Raw genomic sequence first — 19,326 nt, 5'->3', positions numbered from 1 at the left:
ATATATATATATATATATATATATAGATATATAGATATATGCATATATATACATGTATATATATATATATATAAATATGTATATATACATATATATCATATATATACATATATATATATATTGCAAAATTTTGTTGAAAATTCAAAGACTCACGTTTTCTTTTATAACCTTTGTTCATTTCCTGGATTTTTTCCATTACAGCTGTTTCATTGATGAGTTGGCAATTTTATGATGGTTGCGTACCCAGGCACATGTGAAAACATCGTTAATTCATTATCCACACAACAGCAGCAGCATAGCGCAATGGTGACAAGCTTTGACTGTCATTTGGGCGGTCGGGTTTCTATCCTGGCTTGAGGCATTTTCCTGTCTAGCTACACTGATGTATCCGAAATTGGCACTGAAAGAGGCTCTGATTTATTGTGGACAAATATGTATCTGCTTGCCGGTTTTTGATGGAATTTAGTGTGGATATCACCTTCTCCAGTTAGATTGAGGAGTAAGTGAAACGAACCCAAATGTGCTGAGGGTGTTATAAGCTGAACTGTCCATCCATACTTCTGACGCAACACCAAAAGACATTTAGTTGGACGATGCAGGGTCTTGATATAATTTCGACATCTTCATAATTACAGCTCTCGGTTTCTTTTTTATATAGGAAGTCCCCTCTTATCAAAGCCTGGAGGCCAATCTAGGATAAGTGTTAAATGTTAGAAAGATGGTAAAACAACACGAACAGTTATGGTGGAACTTTTATGGGTTAAAATTATTTAAAAGCAGCGCTCAATTGGAATTTATTCATATTATATTTGAAGATGACCATGTTATAATCAGCCGAGAAGCAGACATGCGGTATTGCGTTCCTCGGACGGAAGTTCAAGGAAAAAAACTCTGCTCATATAACCTCTGTTTAGTTTTAGGCACAGCTGTTAGCTATTGACCGGGCAACGCCGAAGGTGTTCTGATTGATGATTATTATGATTTTCAGGAACTTCTCAAAGGCGAAACACATAATCACGGGACTGCTTCTATGTCAACTAAAACATGACTGTCGTCAAATGTCAATGAATAATATTCATTAACCGTTTTCATAAGTAATCGAATTGTGTTTATTGCATTAATCATTTTTAGTTCTCTCATGGGGATGACTCGTTTTTCTTTCTTGATTTGCTGGCTTGTTTCAAAATGTTTGATAAAATTTAAATGCAATAATGTTAGATATTGACAGAGCAATGCTGAAAGGTGTGCTAATCGCCGATTATTAGGATTATTCAAGCCGAAAAGTTTATCAGATAAAATATGTTATAGAATAACAGAAAAAATATGTTATAGAATAACAGATAAAATATGTTATAGAATAACAGATAAAAGTTTATCAGATAAAATATGTTATAGAATAACAGATAGAATATGTTATAGAATAACAGATAAAATATGTTATAGAATAACAGATAAAATATGTTATAGAATAACAGATAAAATATGTTATAGAATAACAGATAAAATATGTTATAGAACATCAGATAAATTATGTTATAGAATAACAGATAAAATATGTTATAGAATAAGCAAAATATTTGCAATAAAATATTTGCACTAAATATTTACTCACATTACTTTAGGTGGTCCTGGATATGACCTTAAAATATATCCGATGGTAAGGGTTCAGCTTTCGGGTTCCGGGCTTTGGGGAGTGTGGAGCCACCCTTTAATTGCTATTGCTCACAGGTCCATTAAGACCCGGAGTGGTAGTACCTGTTAGGGTTCCAACTATGGGTTAAATAGAAACCGACGTGAAAAAAACAAAAAAACAAAACAAATATATTCTATTAAAAAACTTTTTCTTCAAAATCACTGGATTTGGCATTAAAAAACCTGAAAATGGTTTATATGCCATATAACAAAACCAACCAACATGACTTTAGGAATGTAACTTAAAATGTTATCATAACAATTTAGTTGACAACTTAGAAATGATGACATGTAAAAATATCAGGTGATTATCTTAGTGATGCATATTAATGACGTCATTTATAACGGGACATGGTCTTTTTGAGATACGTGGAAATTAGTTAGAAGAGTTTAAGTCGAGAGAGAGAGAGAGAGAGAGAGAGAGAGAGAGAGAGAGAGAGTCGCTTTTCAGATCGTGATGACTTTGAGTTGAGGGGAGAGCGTCAGAATAAGCGATAGTCAGAATCAGCGTTGCAACTTTCCAAAAGAGGGGCACTTTGGAATAAAACTTTGCCGAAAATAAAACTCGTTTCTTGAGGAGAATTTCCATTTAAGCCTCCCGTCAAACAAACCAGATAACTTTTATTCGTCCTTTGTGTTGTAAAGGTATTTAAGAATATTATTGTCTCGTCATGGATGGACGATCACAACGCTAGATGATCATAGACAAACACACACACACACACGCATATATATATATATATATATATATATATATATATATATATATATATATATATATAAAAGTTACAATAAGTTTACTAAGGTAATCAAAATGGTAAACTTAAAATATATTATAAATATTAAAGAGTTAATATTTACAAGTAAAATAAACTCAGCCAGATATAAAAAGCTCAATAAAACCGAAAAGGAAATAGAGCTTATAATATGAACAAATGATTAATAAAATATGTTAAAAGACAATAAGTCTCCTGTGCGTCATGAGTAAGTTGCTAGAATCTGTGTTAAATACAGAAGTAATCAAACATCTCAACAAAAATGACCTTCTTAGTGACACTCAATATGGTTTCCGTTCTGCTAGATCTACAGCAGATGTCCTTACAGTTATATCGCATAGGATTAGCAAATCTCTCGACGGTGGCAATCTTTCTAGGGCAATTGCTCTTGACATATCTAAAGCCTTTGATAGGGTATGGCATAAAGGTTTACTTCATAAGATCGCTAGCTATGGTATAGCTGGAAAAGTCTTCTCAATTATTAAATCATTTCTCTCTGATAGGTTCATAAGAGTAGTAGTTGAGGGGCAAAAATCAGAAGCTCACAGTATTAATGCCGGTGTCCCTCAGGGATCCATCCTGGGCCCAACTCTTTTCCTGATCTACATTAATGATCTTCCAAATCATATCCTTACATCATTTGTAGACATTTATGCTGACGACACTACCATTTATGGTAGCACATCTAAGACAGTAAACGACCAAGTTCTCTCCAATTCTCTCTCCTCTGATCTTGAGCACGTAGTACAATGGGGAAAGGAGTAGCTGGTTACTTTTAATGCATCTAAAACCAAGCTTCTCTCTTTACATCATCAACATTCTAATTCACATTTGTCATCAATTGAAATGAATGGTTCTCGTCTTCAGGAGGCCTCAGTTTTGACAAGCTTCTGGGCTTGACCATTACTCCTGATCTTAAATGGAACACGTATATCAAATCTGTTGCCAAGGCCGCTGGAAAAATGGTGGGATCTTTCTATCGATCCAGTAGATATCTCACTGCTGATGCTATTCTCTACCTATATAAGAGCCAGGTACGTCCAAGGATGGAATACTGTTGCCACATCTGGGCAGGAGCTGCTAGAAAGGACTTGTCCTGCCTTGATAGAGTTCAAAATAGACTTCGTAGCCTCGTAGGAGATGTCCTTTTCTCCTCCTTGCAACCTCTATCTCACAGAAGAGATGTTGCGAGTTTGTCTCTGATGTATCGTTATTTTCATGGAAAGTGTTCAACTGAGCTTCAATCTATGGTCCCCCCTCGCCAAACTTTCACAAGAAACACTCGTCTAGCTGTAAACACTATCAATAATTTCCCCCACTCTTTATCTGTGCCTAAACCTAAACGTAGATTCCATGAACAAAGCTTCTTTCTTAGAACTGCACGCCTGTGGAATTGTCTTCCGTTTTCCTGCTTTCCGGCTGACTACAATATGGTTGTGTTCAAGTCTAAAGTAAATAAGTTCTTGATGAGCCGTTCCATATAAGTTATCAAATTTACCAAATTTTCATTACTAATGATTACTATATTGACCAATTTCTACTGTACACTCTTTAACCCTTATCCTTGAGTGGCCTCTGGGCCTTGATAATGTGGTGACGCATTTGTAAAAAAAAAAAAAAAAGACATCTTGAAAAAGAGTTAAAAACATATTTACGTCATGCAGATGAATGTGACACACATATATACACTCTCATAAAAGCTAAGTACTAGACGACACACTGTATATATCACAACGTCAAAGTGAATAGACATCCGTATATATATATATATATATATATATATATATATATATATATATATATATATATATATATATATATAGACAAATATTACATAGTTGCTACACTGTTCACGCTTATGTTTCGGAACGATTGGTTTATTAAAAACCAAAGGGTCTTTTGTCAGGCAACTGAAGTAAGGTTCATCCGCTATTCATCATAGCTGATCCTTAAATGAAATATATGTAATATTTGACTATATAAATAAAAATATAATACTCTACTCTTTTTTTGGGCACTCTTAATCTCGTTTTAATTCATGGGTTTCATCTCCTGAATACCTTTAACTTGGTATATAAATATATATACATACATCCATATGCATATTTATGTGTGTGTGCGTGTGTGTGTGTATGTGTGTATGTGTGTGTGTGTGTGTGTGTGTACCCCGCTACATAATATGTACATCGATTTTGACACTGTGACCAATTTTATTTGTACAGGGATAAAAAGTAACCTGGGTAATCACGGGAAAATGAAGAAAAGGGGAATGTGGTCTTTAAAAAAATGAAGAAAAAGAAAATACATTTTTGAAATGTTAAATTAAAAAGAAAGACCGAAAAAAATAAGTGTATACGTATGATACGTTTTTATTAGAAAGCAAAAGAAAGAGAAAAGAAATGAAGAAACACAGAGGCAAAGTAAAAGAAAAGAAATTAAACAAATACACAGACGGACTGAAAAGAAAAAAAAAAAAACTAAAGAGTTGAACAAAAAAGAAAATGAATTTTTGAAATTTTGAATCAGACTGAAACAGAAAAAATATAAATAAAAAATACGTAATTAAGAAAACGGGCGATATGCTGCAATCGTTTATTATAGAAAAATATGTTTGTGAAATCAATCATTAATTATAAAAAATATATTTGTGAAAAAAAAAAGGTGTTGATTGTGTCAATTTTATGTTGAGAAAAAAGAAAAGAAATATGTATGCGTCAGTTTAAGAAGAAAAAAAGAAGAATCGATATTTTAAAAGGTAATCTAGAAAGAAATACACGGAATTGTGTGTTAATTTAAAAAGAAAATAAAAACAAAGCAAATGTTATCGCTGTCAATTGTGACAGTATCGTTGTTCAGAAAATTAGGAGATCTTTTGATTAGACAGCAAAATAACTAAAAACAAAGCTGCAAAGCGTTGTTCTTTTAGTGATGGTTTTATTTTATCAGAAATGTTATTTTGCAAATTGAATTTCTTGGCTTTATCTATAATATATATCTCACATGTCTGTTTAAATGTATGTATGTATATATGTTTTTATGTCTGCCTAAAACTTTCGACAGAAGCGACGAATTTTCACGAGATCGGTATCGTTTTGAAGCCCGACCCTTCGGACGACAAAGATTAGCTAAAAACATTAATTCCTTCACCCTCAACTGGACCCTTTTTTATAAGGAGGGGTCAGTTTTTTCGCCGATACTTTTTAAAGTCATCCCTTTTTTCGATTAACTAGTCTTAAATAAAACCTTCACCACTTCCGGTTTGGCGATGGACGCAACGGCAAAGATGTCACGTTTTTTCACTTTCTTTTCCTAATCGCGGTACGGGTTCGACCCTGTCTGCCTGCCCACGACCACTTTTTCTTCGCTCAACACACACCTGCAAACACTCGGGCAACGCCGGAAACTCAGGCTAGTTAAAATAAAAACAAAAAAAATGTAACAAAAGACTCGCATCTCAATTTTGGGATTGGCATTTATAAAATTTTGTTTAAGTGTTTTGTCTTTACATTAATGGACTGTGAACTGTTTTATTCCTTGTGAAATGTATGTAAATCTATTACAAAAATTGTAAATGTAATTTTGTGATGTATTAATATATGTGTGTATTTCGAAAGTTTGACATGCTGTATATTATTTAAATTAAGGAACAAAAAAAAAGATAAAAAATAAAGTAAGAGAAACTGAAGATTCAAAAGTTAAGTTATAGAGGACGTATTACGTGACAGCCAATTTTATTTTATTATTTTCGGGAGTGATTCATGGAATTTTTTAAAATTGTGTTTCGATGATTTTTTTTGACCACAAGTATTGGGAGCTTTACGAATGAAAATCCGGTTTTACCGCCAGCTATGGGCTTAAATGTCAGTCGCAGTTCTCAACCTTCAAGGAAAAGATATTTTCCTACATAGCTTAAGAAGGCAGGCGATCACGTCCAGTATTTGCTGAGGCTAGCTGGGGAACATAAATGAATGCTTCTCCAACACATAGTAAGGAACGGATACATATAATGGCGAAGGGTTCCATTATATTGCGAATCACGCAGAGGATATATATATATATAAACAGAGTCCAACGCCCACATATGCATTCTCCAACAAAGAAATTCATATTCACAACGATCTTTTTAATTGATTCGACAATCAAAGTCTTTTAACATTTTATTTAAATGAAATATAGCCTCGATACAGGATTAAATGCATCTAAAACCAAGCTTCTCTCTTTACATCATCAACATTCTAATCCACATTTGTCATCAATTGAAATGAATGGCTCTCGTCTTCAGGAGGCCTCAAGTTTTGACAAGCTTCTGGGCTTGACCATTACTCCTGATCTTAAATGGAACACGTATATCAAATCTGTTGCCAAGGCCGCTGGAAAAATGGTGGGATCTTTCTATCGATCCAGTAGATATCTCACTGCTGATGCTATTCTCTACCTATATAAGAGCCAGGTACGTCCAAGGATGGAATACTGTTGCCACATCTGGGCAGGAGCTGCTAGAAAGGACTTGTCCTGCCTTGATAGAGTTCAAAATAGACTTCGTAGCCTCGTAGGAGATGTCCTTTTCTCCTCCTTGCAACCTCTATCTCACAGAAGAGATGTTGCGAGTTTGTCTCTGATGTATCGTTATTTTCATGGAAAGTGTTCGACTGAGCTTCAATCTATGGTCCCCCCTCGCCAAACTTTCACAAGAAACACTCGTCTAGCTGTAAACACTATCAATAATTTCCCCCACTCTTTATCTGTGCCTAAACCTAAACGTAGATTCCATGAACAAAGCTTCTTTCTTAGAACTGCACGCCTGTGAAATTGTCTTCCGTTTTCCTGCTTTCCGGCTGACTACAATATGGTTGTGTTCAAGTCTAAAGTAAATAAGTTCTTGATGAGCCGTTCTATATAAGTTATTAAATTTACCAAATTTTCATTACTAATGATTACTATATTGACCAATTTCTACTGTACACTCTTTAACCCTTATCCTTGAGTGGCCTCTGGGCCTTGATAATGTGGTGATGCCTTTGTAAAAAAAAAAAAATATAATGCATTTGGGAAGAAAACTGATGTAAAAGTGCTTTCAAAAATAAATTCGTTTCTTTTGTTTTATATTTTCTGGATTTATTCTTCTGAATCATTATATCAAAAGAATCAGGTTTTGCTTGATACCAAAAGTAGCCTTGATTATATAAGCAAGTGAAGAAACAGGGTTGTCTGCGAAATATTGCTGAAGACGACTAGCCATGTAATCAAAAACAACATTTCGCAGACAAATAACTTGTTAGGAAAAAAACCGATGTAGTTTATCAATTTAATTGTCTATTAGGAGAGTGTATCTCTAATACTGCTAACTACATAAGCTATGCTATAAACACGTTGTCGCGAAGGCTAACTCTTCACCTCTCCGACTCTTGTTTAATTTGGGAAAAAAACATGGCTGCCATCATTCTGAATTCCGAAGAATCATTGTTAGAGAATACCAAGGTCTTGCAAAGCGAAAATAATATTAATAGATTAAAAATACTTGCAAAGCGAAAATAATATTAATAGATAAAAATACTTGAAATATTATATATTAAGGCAAAAAGCATCAGATAACTAGTGTTTATTACGAGTATAGTCGAAATATTTTGAAATGCCTAGGGTAGTAAATTTAGAATTTTAAATATGTATATATGCATATAAAAATAAATTAAAAAAAATATTGTCCGCCCACTTAACTCGTAATATACCACCACGTGATCGTGACAAAGATATATAATTAAAAACATAATTTTTACAACACAATATGCGTGAGGATCATGGAAATATTCCTATCGAAAGCGCTCGCTAAATAAACTTATGGATCAAATCTAAACAATTTTGAGAAAAAAAAAAAAAAAAAAATTAATCGGCGATTGGAGAAGATAAAAAAGAAAATAATGAAACAGAAAAACTCCGTGCTTTTTAATAACACTTGTCTCAACATATATATATATATATATATATATATATATATATATATATATATATATATATATATATATATGTGTGTGTGTGTGTGTGTGGGGTGTGTGTGTGTTTGTGTGTGTTTGTGTGTGTGTGTGTGTGTGTGTGTGGTGTCATGCGTACTCGTCGGGATCTCAATTCATACTGAAATTAAAAAGTATACAGAGATATAGATAATCTAAACAGACGAAAACTTAATGTTATAAAAGTTTATAAAAACAGCCGAATTCAAGTCAGCCCTTTCAAGTTTTACATGTAAGAGCGGTTACATAAAAAAAAAATTAGAAAACTAAATGAATTTATTAAGATGATTTTAAAAAATGTATATAAAATCTATTTATAAAGCTATACTGTTTATTAAGCATTTTAATACACGCTCACACACACACACACGCACACACACACACACGCGCACACACACACACACACACACACACACACACACACACACACACACACACACACACACACACACACACACACACACACATATATGTATAAATATATAGAGAGAGAAAGAAAAAGAGAGAGAAAAAGACAGTCAGATTGATATATAGACAGACAGAGAGATGGTAGTGTGATTTGCTTAAAGCAGTATTTAAATCTTTACGTTTATTTTACGTTTTAAAGATAAAAAATATCAGTTTTTAAAATATTGAAGCATGTATTAAAGCAAATACTTGTAAAATTAACAATTCCAAAATATGGGTAACCGACTAAATAACATTTTTATGAATAAACCATTTTGCTTTATTTGTGAATTTGCAAGCGCAGTTGTCATTTCCCTATGTCAAATTACACAAGAAAATATCACCCAAAGAGACCAAATAACCGCAACGACTGAGCAAATTGCTGGAATCCATATTAAATAGAGAAGTAGTCAACCACCTCAGCAGAAATAACCTTCTTAGTGACATGCAATATTGTTTTCGTTCTGCCAGATCTACAGCAGATGTGCTAACGGTTATATCTCATAGGATTAGTGAATATATTGACAAAGGCATCCTTTCTAGGGCAATTGCCCTTGACATATCACAGACCTCCGATAAGGTATGCCATAAGGGCCTACTTCACAAGATTTCCAGCTACGGTATAACTGGAAATGTTTTCTCAATCATAAAATCATTTCTCTCTGATAGGCTCATAAGAGTAGTGGTTTATGGGCAGAAATCAGAGGCCCTCAATATTAATGCTGGAATCCCTCAGGGGTTCATCCTGGGCCCAGCTCACTTCCTGATCTACATCAATGATCTCCCAAAACACATACTTAAATCATTCGTTGATATTTATGCTAATGACACGACCATCTATGGCAACACATCTCTTCGCTGCCACCTCTCTCCCACAGAAGAGACGTTGTGAGCCTGTCTTTGTTTTATCGTTACTTCCATGGTAAGTGCTGGTCTGAGCTCCAATCCCTGGTCCTCCCTCGCCAACCTTTCACGATAAACACTCGTCTAGATGAAACCATTGTATAAAATTTTCCCCCACTTTTTAACTGTGTCAAAACCAAAACGTAGATTCTATGAGCAGAGTTTCTTTCTTAGAAGTGAATGACTGTGGAACTCTCTTCAGATTGCCTGTTTACCACCTGACTACAACTTGGACGTCTTCAAGTCAAACATAAAGAAATTCCTGATGAACCGCCCCCTTAAGTAAGACACTTTATCAAATCTCCAATACTAAAGATTACTACGATACTACCCCAAGGATTACTGTACACGCAATAACCCTTATCCCCGAGTGACTTCCGGGCCTTGATAAGTGGTGACTTCCATGTAAAAAAACAACAAAAAAGACTGTAGTTTGATAATCTACCACTCCGAAGGAATCGAGTAATCTTTTACTGATTATGTAGTCGACATATTTGTTATGTCTTGTATTATTTAAACAGAATGTGCTTATTAGTACAAGTCTGGTACAAATCTGTCTTCTATACTTGTTTAAAAAGTTTTTTTTATTAATCACTATGTCTTCTATATTTGTTTTTATTTTTGTATTATTTATTATGTCTTATATATTTACTTTTTTATTTTTTGTTATTATTTATTATGTCTTATATATTTATTTTTTATTTTTGTTATTATTTTTCATGTCTTCTATATTACGTTTTTTATTTTTGTTATCATTTATTATGTCTTCTATATTACGATTTTATTTTTGTTATTATTTTTTATGTCTTCTTTATTTACTTTTTCATTTTTGTTATTATTTATTATGTTTCAATATTTGTTTTTTTGTTATTATTTATGATGTCTTTTATATTTGTTTTTAATTTTGTTATTATTTATTGTGCCTTTTATATTTTGTTTTTTTTTGTTATTATTTATTATGTCTTCTGTATTTAGTTTTTATTTTTGTTATTATTTATTATATCTTCTATATTTGCTTTTTATTTGGTTATCATTTATTTTTTATTTTTGTATATATTCATTATGTCTTTTATAATTTTTTATTTTTGTTATTATTTATCATGTCTTCTATATTTGTTTTTATTTTTTCTATTATTTATTATGTCTTTTATATTTGTTTTTCTTATTTTTTTTATTTATTTATATTTTCTATATATTTTTATTTTTGTTATTATTTATATAGTCTCTTATATTTTGTTTTTCATTTTTGTTAATATTTATTAAGTATTTTATATTTCGTTTTTAATTTTTTTATTATTTGTTATGCCTTCTATATTTACTTTTTATTTGTTTTATTACTTATTAATTCTTGTATATTAGTTTTTGTTAATTATTTATTATGTCTTCTATATTTCGTTTTTATTTTTGATATTATTTATCATGTTTTTTATATTTCGGTTTTTATTTTTGTTATTTTCTATTATGTCTTCTATATTACGTTTTTATGTTTGTTATTATTTATTATGTCTTCTATATTTAGGTGGCCATTAAACATTATTAGATTTTAATTTTTAAAGTTTGTTTTAAGTTTTATTTCTTTTTTGTATTTAAAATTGTCTTTTTATGTTCATTATTATTTTGTGTTACAGCATTACTTTTTCTTTTTCACTCATTTTATTTTCACTCTCATTAATATTTGTTATTTTCTTGGTATACGTGAGCCCGGAATTAAACTCCGAAGAATAGAAAGAATAAGGATTGATTCATGTTTTTTTTAATTATTAGAGGAATTCTAAAGTGCTTTCTACACTCTGTACTACTAAAATTATTGTCATTATCAGATAAATAGTCGTTCAATAAACAAAACGATTATTACTGTTGTTTATTAATTTAAAACAGTAAACATTGTTTCTTATTTAATTATAATGTATAAATTAAAAAACCCAATAACGATGTGTTTTGCTCTTTTTTCTCCGAAATAAATAACTTTATCTTAGAAAATGAACGAGTATCGTCTGTTTTTATTTAAAATTGTGTTTTTTCATCAATAGGGGCACATAATTTGTTTTCGCAAAAATTGATTTTAAAATGGATAAAGTCGGGATAATTTAAAAGGTGATAAAATAAATAGCATGAGGTAGCTTTGCGTTTTATCATATAAACTAGTACTACCCGTATCCCGGCGTTTCCCGGGTGAATATAAAAAGAATGAATTAACTATTAAAAATATTTGTTTAGGAAGTGTAATGAATCACGGGCACTCAGTAATCAGGGAATAGAAAAGCTAAACGTACCACAATGCAAAATTAAACGCATTATGTTCGACATCAGTCTATTAGATGCACTAACAATTCACCACTTATCAACGTTCAAGGGAAACTCTAGAACAAAGGCTAATGAGTGGGCAGTGAAACGATGTCGTTACAATGGTAAAGATAGTTGAAACTGAACGAAATCTGATTATCAAAGAGGACAACTAACCAAACATTTGTTAACATTCTATTTGAAAACGACCATACTGTAATCAACTAGGAAGCAGCATTTTGGTATTGTGTTCCACGTATAATTAGTTCGTTGAAAAAAATGTTCATTGAAGCTTTGATTAGATTTAGGTACACAGACGATGAAAAAAATTATTGTGGTTGTAGAAAGAGGGTTTTTGCTGTGAATGATATATAATATTTTTTAAAGACTTTACTGATCAAGAAATAATTCAATGTATTATTTATGCCGTTCACTGTTCTGCCTGTTAAATAATTCAATTTTCATATTCACCAAAATAGTGTTTCACGAATTGAATGTTTGTGCTAATTAATATTAATTTTTTAAACTCATTTTAATTAACAAGTTACGGGTAAGAATATTAATTATTACTCGTAATGTTTATTAAAATTTGTTTACTTTTATATTGATTACATATAAATTATTTACTTGCTATATCTAAAAGGAAATAAATGAAATTAGCTATCGTTTGTAAATATTCGAGGAGACGAGCTTGGGAGGTAGTAAAAATACAACATGTATTGTATAGTCATTGAGATCTTATAAGCGCTCTTCTTACTGTTAAAATACGTTACATGGAGGAGAATCAGGGGACAGTCCTATTCGGCGAACAAGCAGCAACATAATATTTTCGTTTCTGTAACAACCAATATTTCGTGTTATCATTTAGAAGCTTACAACAGATAAATTTTGAAATTGGATAAGTTTTAAATGAATCTCTCCTATTTTTGCTGTCATGTAATCACACTTTTCAAAAATTTGTTTTGTTTTATTAAAATAAAAATAAAAAAGTGTGTGTTTCGTGCCATTTACTCTTTCTGATAACGTGTAGATAGAAAATAATGATAACTGATTTTAATGAATATATCACAAAGAATGCGCAAAGATTCTCGGAAGATCGCAAATCTAATCGTGATTTAAATTTAGACAATTGTAATGTTAAGAATTGCTATTTTTATTAAATAAAGAAAGCACCTGCACCCAAATAAATTATGATGTTATGAATACAGCTCATGCATTGCTTATCATTCAATTTCTGATGCTAAAAATGGTTGCCTATTGCTAGTTGAATAAAGCTGCATATTGTAAGTGTTAACACAAAATATGAAGAAATAATTTGTAGATCAACAATTATAATTATTTATTACGTAACTAAACAGAAAAGAAATTACTTTGAAATGAGGATATATGCAAGTGTCTGTATCTGAGCGATCGTACGTTGACTGTTTCCCGTTTTTTATTTACAGTCTTCCCTCTCCCACAAAACAAAACAAACAGCAATAGAATCTAACTTAATTCTAAATACAGCTGCAACAAACACTCCCTCAAAAACTTGCAATAATAATAATAATAAATAACAAAAAATATTACCGACCTCTGTCCTACATTTTGCAGTATTCCCCTCCCAAATATTATAAAAATAAACAACAAAAACAAAAGTAAAAACAACTAAAATATTGTCAAGAAAAATTACAGAATAAATTGTTTTTAGAAGAAATTGTTAGATTCTCTAAGTATTCAAGTAGCTACGCATACCTCTTTCCCACTGAAGAGACGTTGCGAGCCTATCTCTGCTTTTATTTTATGGCAAATGCTCAGCTGAGCTTCAATCTATGGTCCCCGCCTCGCCAAACTGTCACGAAAACATTCGTCTGGCCGAAACCACTATCAATAATTTCCCACACTCGTTGTTTGTGCCTAGACCTAAATATAGATTTCACGAACAAAGCTTCTTTCTTAGAACTTCACGCCTGTGGAACCCTCTTCCGATTGCCTGCTTTCGTGTTGACTACTTGATTGTCTTCAAGTCCAACGTAAACAAGTTCTTGATGAACCGTCCCCCCTAAGTAATCCAATTTACAAAATTCCCACTACTTATGTTTGCTACGCTATAATCACATTGACTAATGTATACCCATTAACCCCTATCCTCTAGTCACCTCTGGGTCTTGATAAGCGGTGATTCTTGCGTAAAAAACATCACAATTTGAAAATTAGTTTTTTTTACGGCATATCAACTCTTTTCATATTATTTGGTATCGAATCTAGTAATTTTGGAAAACGTTTTACATTCAAGTTGTTGTATAGCTTAAAATATTTATTCATGATGTTTTATTTGATTTGGATAAAAATGTATTGTTTTGTTTTACTTTGCAGAACATGATTGACTTTTGGAAAAGGAAAGTACAAAAAGTATTAACATGAATGTTTGGTAGATTTTATGTCAGAAATACTCTATCTTTAAACACACTGATCTTGTAGCACTGTGTTCATAGACATTTAAATTCTTGGATGAATATTCTGCACTAGCAGCGATTTTAAAATATCCAAATGTGCTTGACCGATTAGTCGCACAGTCTGTCGCTACATTGAAAAGAATCGATATCATAAAACATATTGGATAAAGAAAACAAACGTAAGTATCTTGTACAGATGACAAATCTACCTTGGATTCAAATATTAATTTTCTCCTCAGCAGATTTTCAACCGATCACCATGGAGACGTGACTCCGCCACGCGCAGCTTCTTCAATAGACTGAGCATGTTAATGAGACTAGAAAACAAGGTGAATTGATTTGACTTTATCAGCGCCTTTCTATCGCTAGAATTCTTGCGCTCGGTCTTCCAAACCACCAGGACATCCTATAAAACTTCCAGATACTTGTATGTTCGTTTCAGGAAGGTTCATTTACTTAATTATTATTTGCCTTCCCAATTTTCAAAAAAGAATGTTGTAGTTGACTGTTATTTAATGTTTATTCGTAGTATTTGGATTCTTTGGACTATTGTTTTCATCTTGGGTATTATTTTCAAAACGCGTCGATCGATGTAACCTCTGACCTTCTTCTGGTGCATCTTGTCAGACTCAGAAATCTTTCTATCGAATTCGGGAACTCAATAATCTTTAAAGGAACACTTTATTTAATCCACGAGGGTAGCATTCTTTTATTCTGTGATCTATGACCGGGTAGAAATTCACAATTGTATTTTGAGTGTCGTCCGCACGGAGAATTGAACATTCAATCTCAAGAACTTAGAACTAAGTTTTAAGTAGTACTGGTGGAGGTTACACTAACCGAAACGTTGTGAAAATAATACTCATGATGAGAACAGTAGAACGAAGAATCAAATATCATGCGAATAATAAATCCTCATCTAAAAAAAATTTCAGAAACATAATTTTAAATGTTTGTTGTTACATTCCTGAAATGCTATTTACGTTCGACATTTCCCGATTTGGATGAGTAATGATTATGGCTATGACAAGAGCATATTCTTGTCATTATTTTGACTCTCAAGTATATATCAGTTAATATCTTATATATTTTTAGATAGAGTGCAGTTCTCGATTGATTAACTGTGTCGGATATATACCCAAGAATCAAAACAAATAAAAGAATATTCTCTTGCCATAACCCTAGTAATGATTGCTTTTGTTTGTCAATTACTTTTAATTGTATTTGAAAGTTTATTTTTTAAAAACAAAAAACAAAATATCATAACTCGGAAAATAACCAGAAAAAAATTAATGTTTTATCGGCAATATTTGATGCTTGACAATCAACATAATTGTTAGCGAAGCGTAAAAGGTTAATTAATCGCTCGGAATAGTTCCAACATTTTCAAAGTGAATATCAAGCAAAAACAGTTTCTCTTATTTCTAGTGTTAAAAAACATAAAAAAACATTTAAAAAAAGACAGGAGCGAAGATAAATTGTTCGTAAACGTTTTTCTTTCTTTTATTATGTTTCTCTAAACAATTCGTTTAAACTCTGAAGGAGTTCTCACCGCCATTGCATGACCCCATTTAAACATTAAACAGCGTCGAAGCGTTTCGTTTTTCGTTTTTTTTTTCCTAAACACATTACAACTGACCTTTACATTGATTTGTTATTGTGTTTTCGGTCTAACCCACTTTTGTGATATGTTGACTTTGTTTACGGTGTTTCAATCAGCGAATTACCAAGCGGAAATACACAAAAGAAGAAACGTTAAAGGGCAACGAAAAGAATTCCGACCGAAAAGGATATCATTTAACAATTCAGTAGGTTTCTCTTCAATCTCTCTTTTCTTACGGGAAGTCGGAATCGGATAAATGAGAAAAATAGGAGATGTGGCTTCTTGCAAATTATTCCAATCGTAAAACATTTAAGAGGAATGCCGGCCCCGTTTAATGGAGATTATATTAACTCATTATAATATTATACTAGTGTAATCATGTCATTAAATTTGCCGATAAACTCTATTCCGTGTCTTTCTGTTTAGGTTGTTTTATTTTAGGGTATATGAACATTTTTCAAGTTATTTAATGTCGAATGCATTAATTCTGGAAAGCAAGTTTTATGCCTCAAGTTATATTTTTTTTATAATATTTATTCATCATGTTTGGTTTGATCGTTTTGTAGAAGAAAATTGTTATTTCTGGTTTTGACTTTGCAGATCGAGGGAAGGAAGGGAAAAACAATAACATCAATGCTTGCTGTATTTGTCAGGAAGCCGATATCTTCGGACAGCCTGATCTGGTAGCACCAGTTGTCTTCTATAATATAGATCTCACCTGTCTGTTTAAATGTATGTATGTATGTATGTATGTATGTGTTTATGTATGCATGCATGTATGGCTAATGGTATGTCAGGTCATGTCATATGTTACTGGTACCATGTAACCCAGTACTACCTGCCTCATAGTCGGGTCACCGGCGACTAAACTGGTTCCGCCACCAGACTTGTTTGGTGAGGAGAGCGGCTAGTCTCCCTGAAGGATTAAAAACAAGACCTTCCAAAGGGCGAATGAACTCTTTTTCTGGGTCAACGGCCAACTAGCACCGTGTATATTTGTGTGTGTGTATATGTGTATTGGGGTAGAGAGGGCTCCCGTAAGCCGTGGTGAAGGCAACCTTTCTAGGAGAAGCAAATCTCTGATTTAAAAAACCATAAAGCGGAAGACCAGTACTCGCATTAAGCTGGTCTGCAGTTTAATTTGTTGCTGGCTATCTTGCTCTTGCTTGTTGCTGGATCTCAACATTTTGAACCGAGAGAGAGAGAGACTTAGCTTTCGTACATATATATATATATATATATATATATATATATATATATATATATATATATATATATATATATATATATATACACACACACACACACACACACACACACATATATATATATATATATATATATATATATATATATATATATATATATAATCATTAAATACCTACAGACACTAGTGTTTCATACTTTCGGGAATCATCAGTGCAGAATGTTACGATTAACACCGGTCAATAGATTCGAACCCAGGAACAGAAGCCATGTCTAGCTTCATTAGAAACGACCTGATCCATTCGGCCACCGTTAACCGCGAGAAATACTGTTGAAACATTTATTTTTTAAAATGTTCATTAACATCTGTCAGAGTGATCTAATCATTATATGATGATTTGCACATATGAGCTACATTGACCAACTTTTTATTTCAACTGAAAGTGCTCAACGATTAAACACAAGTTTTTTAAAGGGGGCTGACATAATTATTTACTATAATAATTATTAAATACTTGTAGACATTAGTGTTCCATCCTTTCGGGAATTATCAGTGCAGTGTTTCACGATTAACACCGGTCGATAGATTCGGACTCGGCAACAGAAGCCATCTCTGTTGACATTTAAACATTTATTTTTTAATGTTCATTAACGTCTGTCAAAGTGATATAATCATGATATGATGATCTGCGCGCACACGCACACACACACACACACACACACACACACACACACACACACACACACACACATATATATATTTATATACTACAGTGCTCTCTTACTCTCATCATTGTTTAATTTAATTAAAATATTAATTTTCGAAGTTGTGTTATTTGAATAATTAGAACTGCTATTTTCATTTTGAATGTTACATCTGATACTATTCGAACTCGGAAATCGGTACAGAATTTCGAATGGAACACTTTATTTAATCCAGGAAGGTAGCTGTTTAAATATCACGTTATGATACAGCTCCCTATTCCAATAACTGCAGACTTGTTGAACAACCTACACACTGACTGTTTTTCTCCTACCTATAGATTTGCTTTTTACAAGTCTTAGATCAATAGCTATTACGGTATTCATGCACTTCTGTTATCGTGCTAAAATAATAATGTCATTCTTTAGAAAGCCATTCTTAACGCGAGGAGGGGGAGAATGTTTTGTTATTATTTTATACTTTCAGCTAACGCTTTAATAAGAAAAGATATCGTAAAACTTGAATTTAACTTGAAAATAATATTTAAAAAATAAAACGCTAATATAAATACATAAGCACCGGCATCTCTTGTCTTTGTGACAATCATCTCCCATTCCTCTTTCCTTTTTCATCATATATATATATATATATATATATATATATATATATATATATATATATATATATATATATATATATATAATTTGTAACCAATTAAAAAACCACAAATATATTTATTTCAATCATTTAATTTAATATGTGGTATGTTTTACACGTCTTTCCTTGAATGGTATACCAAAATCTCATCATAGATCCATATAAATCCATTAGAGAATTTTTTTTTAGAAAAGAACTACAGGTGAAAGAAGAAACGTAGTTCTTTTAAAGTCAAAAGAGTAAAAAAAAAAAAAAAATACTAATTCTATGTTATTTATAGGTAGCCACTCCAGAAAAAAAAAACACAGATGATACGAGGAAAAAATTATTGCGTATACACCGTTAACTTAAACAAAAAAAAAATACATACTGAAACTATATTTATAACATTTTTCGTATTTAATTTTTAATGAAATGATCGATAATTCAATCCATAAGTCATAAGTAAATGTATACTGGGAATATCGATTATAAAATTAACTAGTTTTAATATATATATATATATATATATATATATATATATATATATATATATATATATATATATATATATATAAAAATGCAACTTTGTCTCTGTGTGTGAGTTCGTTCCTTATAGACTCCGAAACGGCCGAAC

This window comes from Euprymna scolopes, chromosome 27 (assembly GCF_053919585.1).
Source record: "Euprymna scolopes isolate OS-2025 chromosome 27, ASM5391958v1, whole genome shotgun sequence".
NCBI classification, from domain to species: domain Eukaryota; kingdom Metazoa; phylum Mollusca; class Cephalopoda; order Sepiida; family Sepiolidae; genus Euprymna; species Euprymna scolopes.
Note: the sequence above shows the minus strand (reverse complement) of the source record.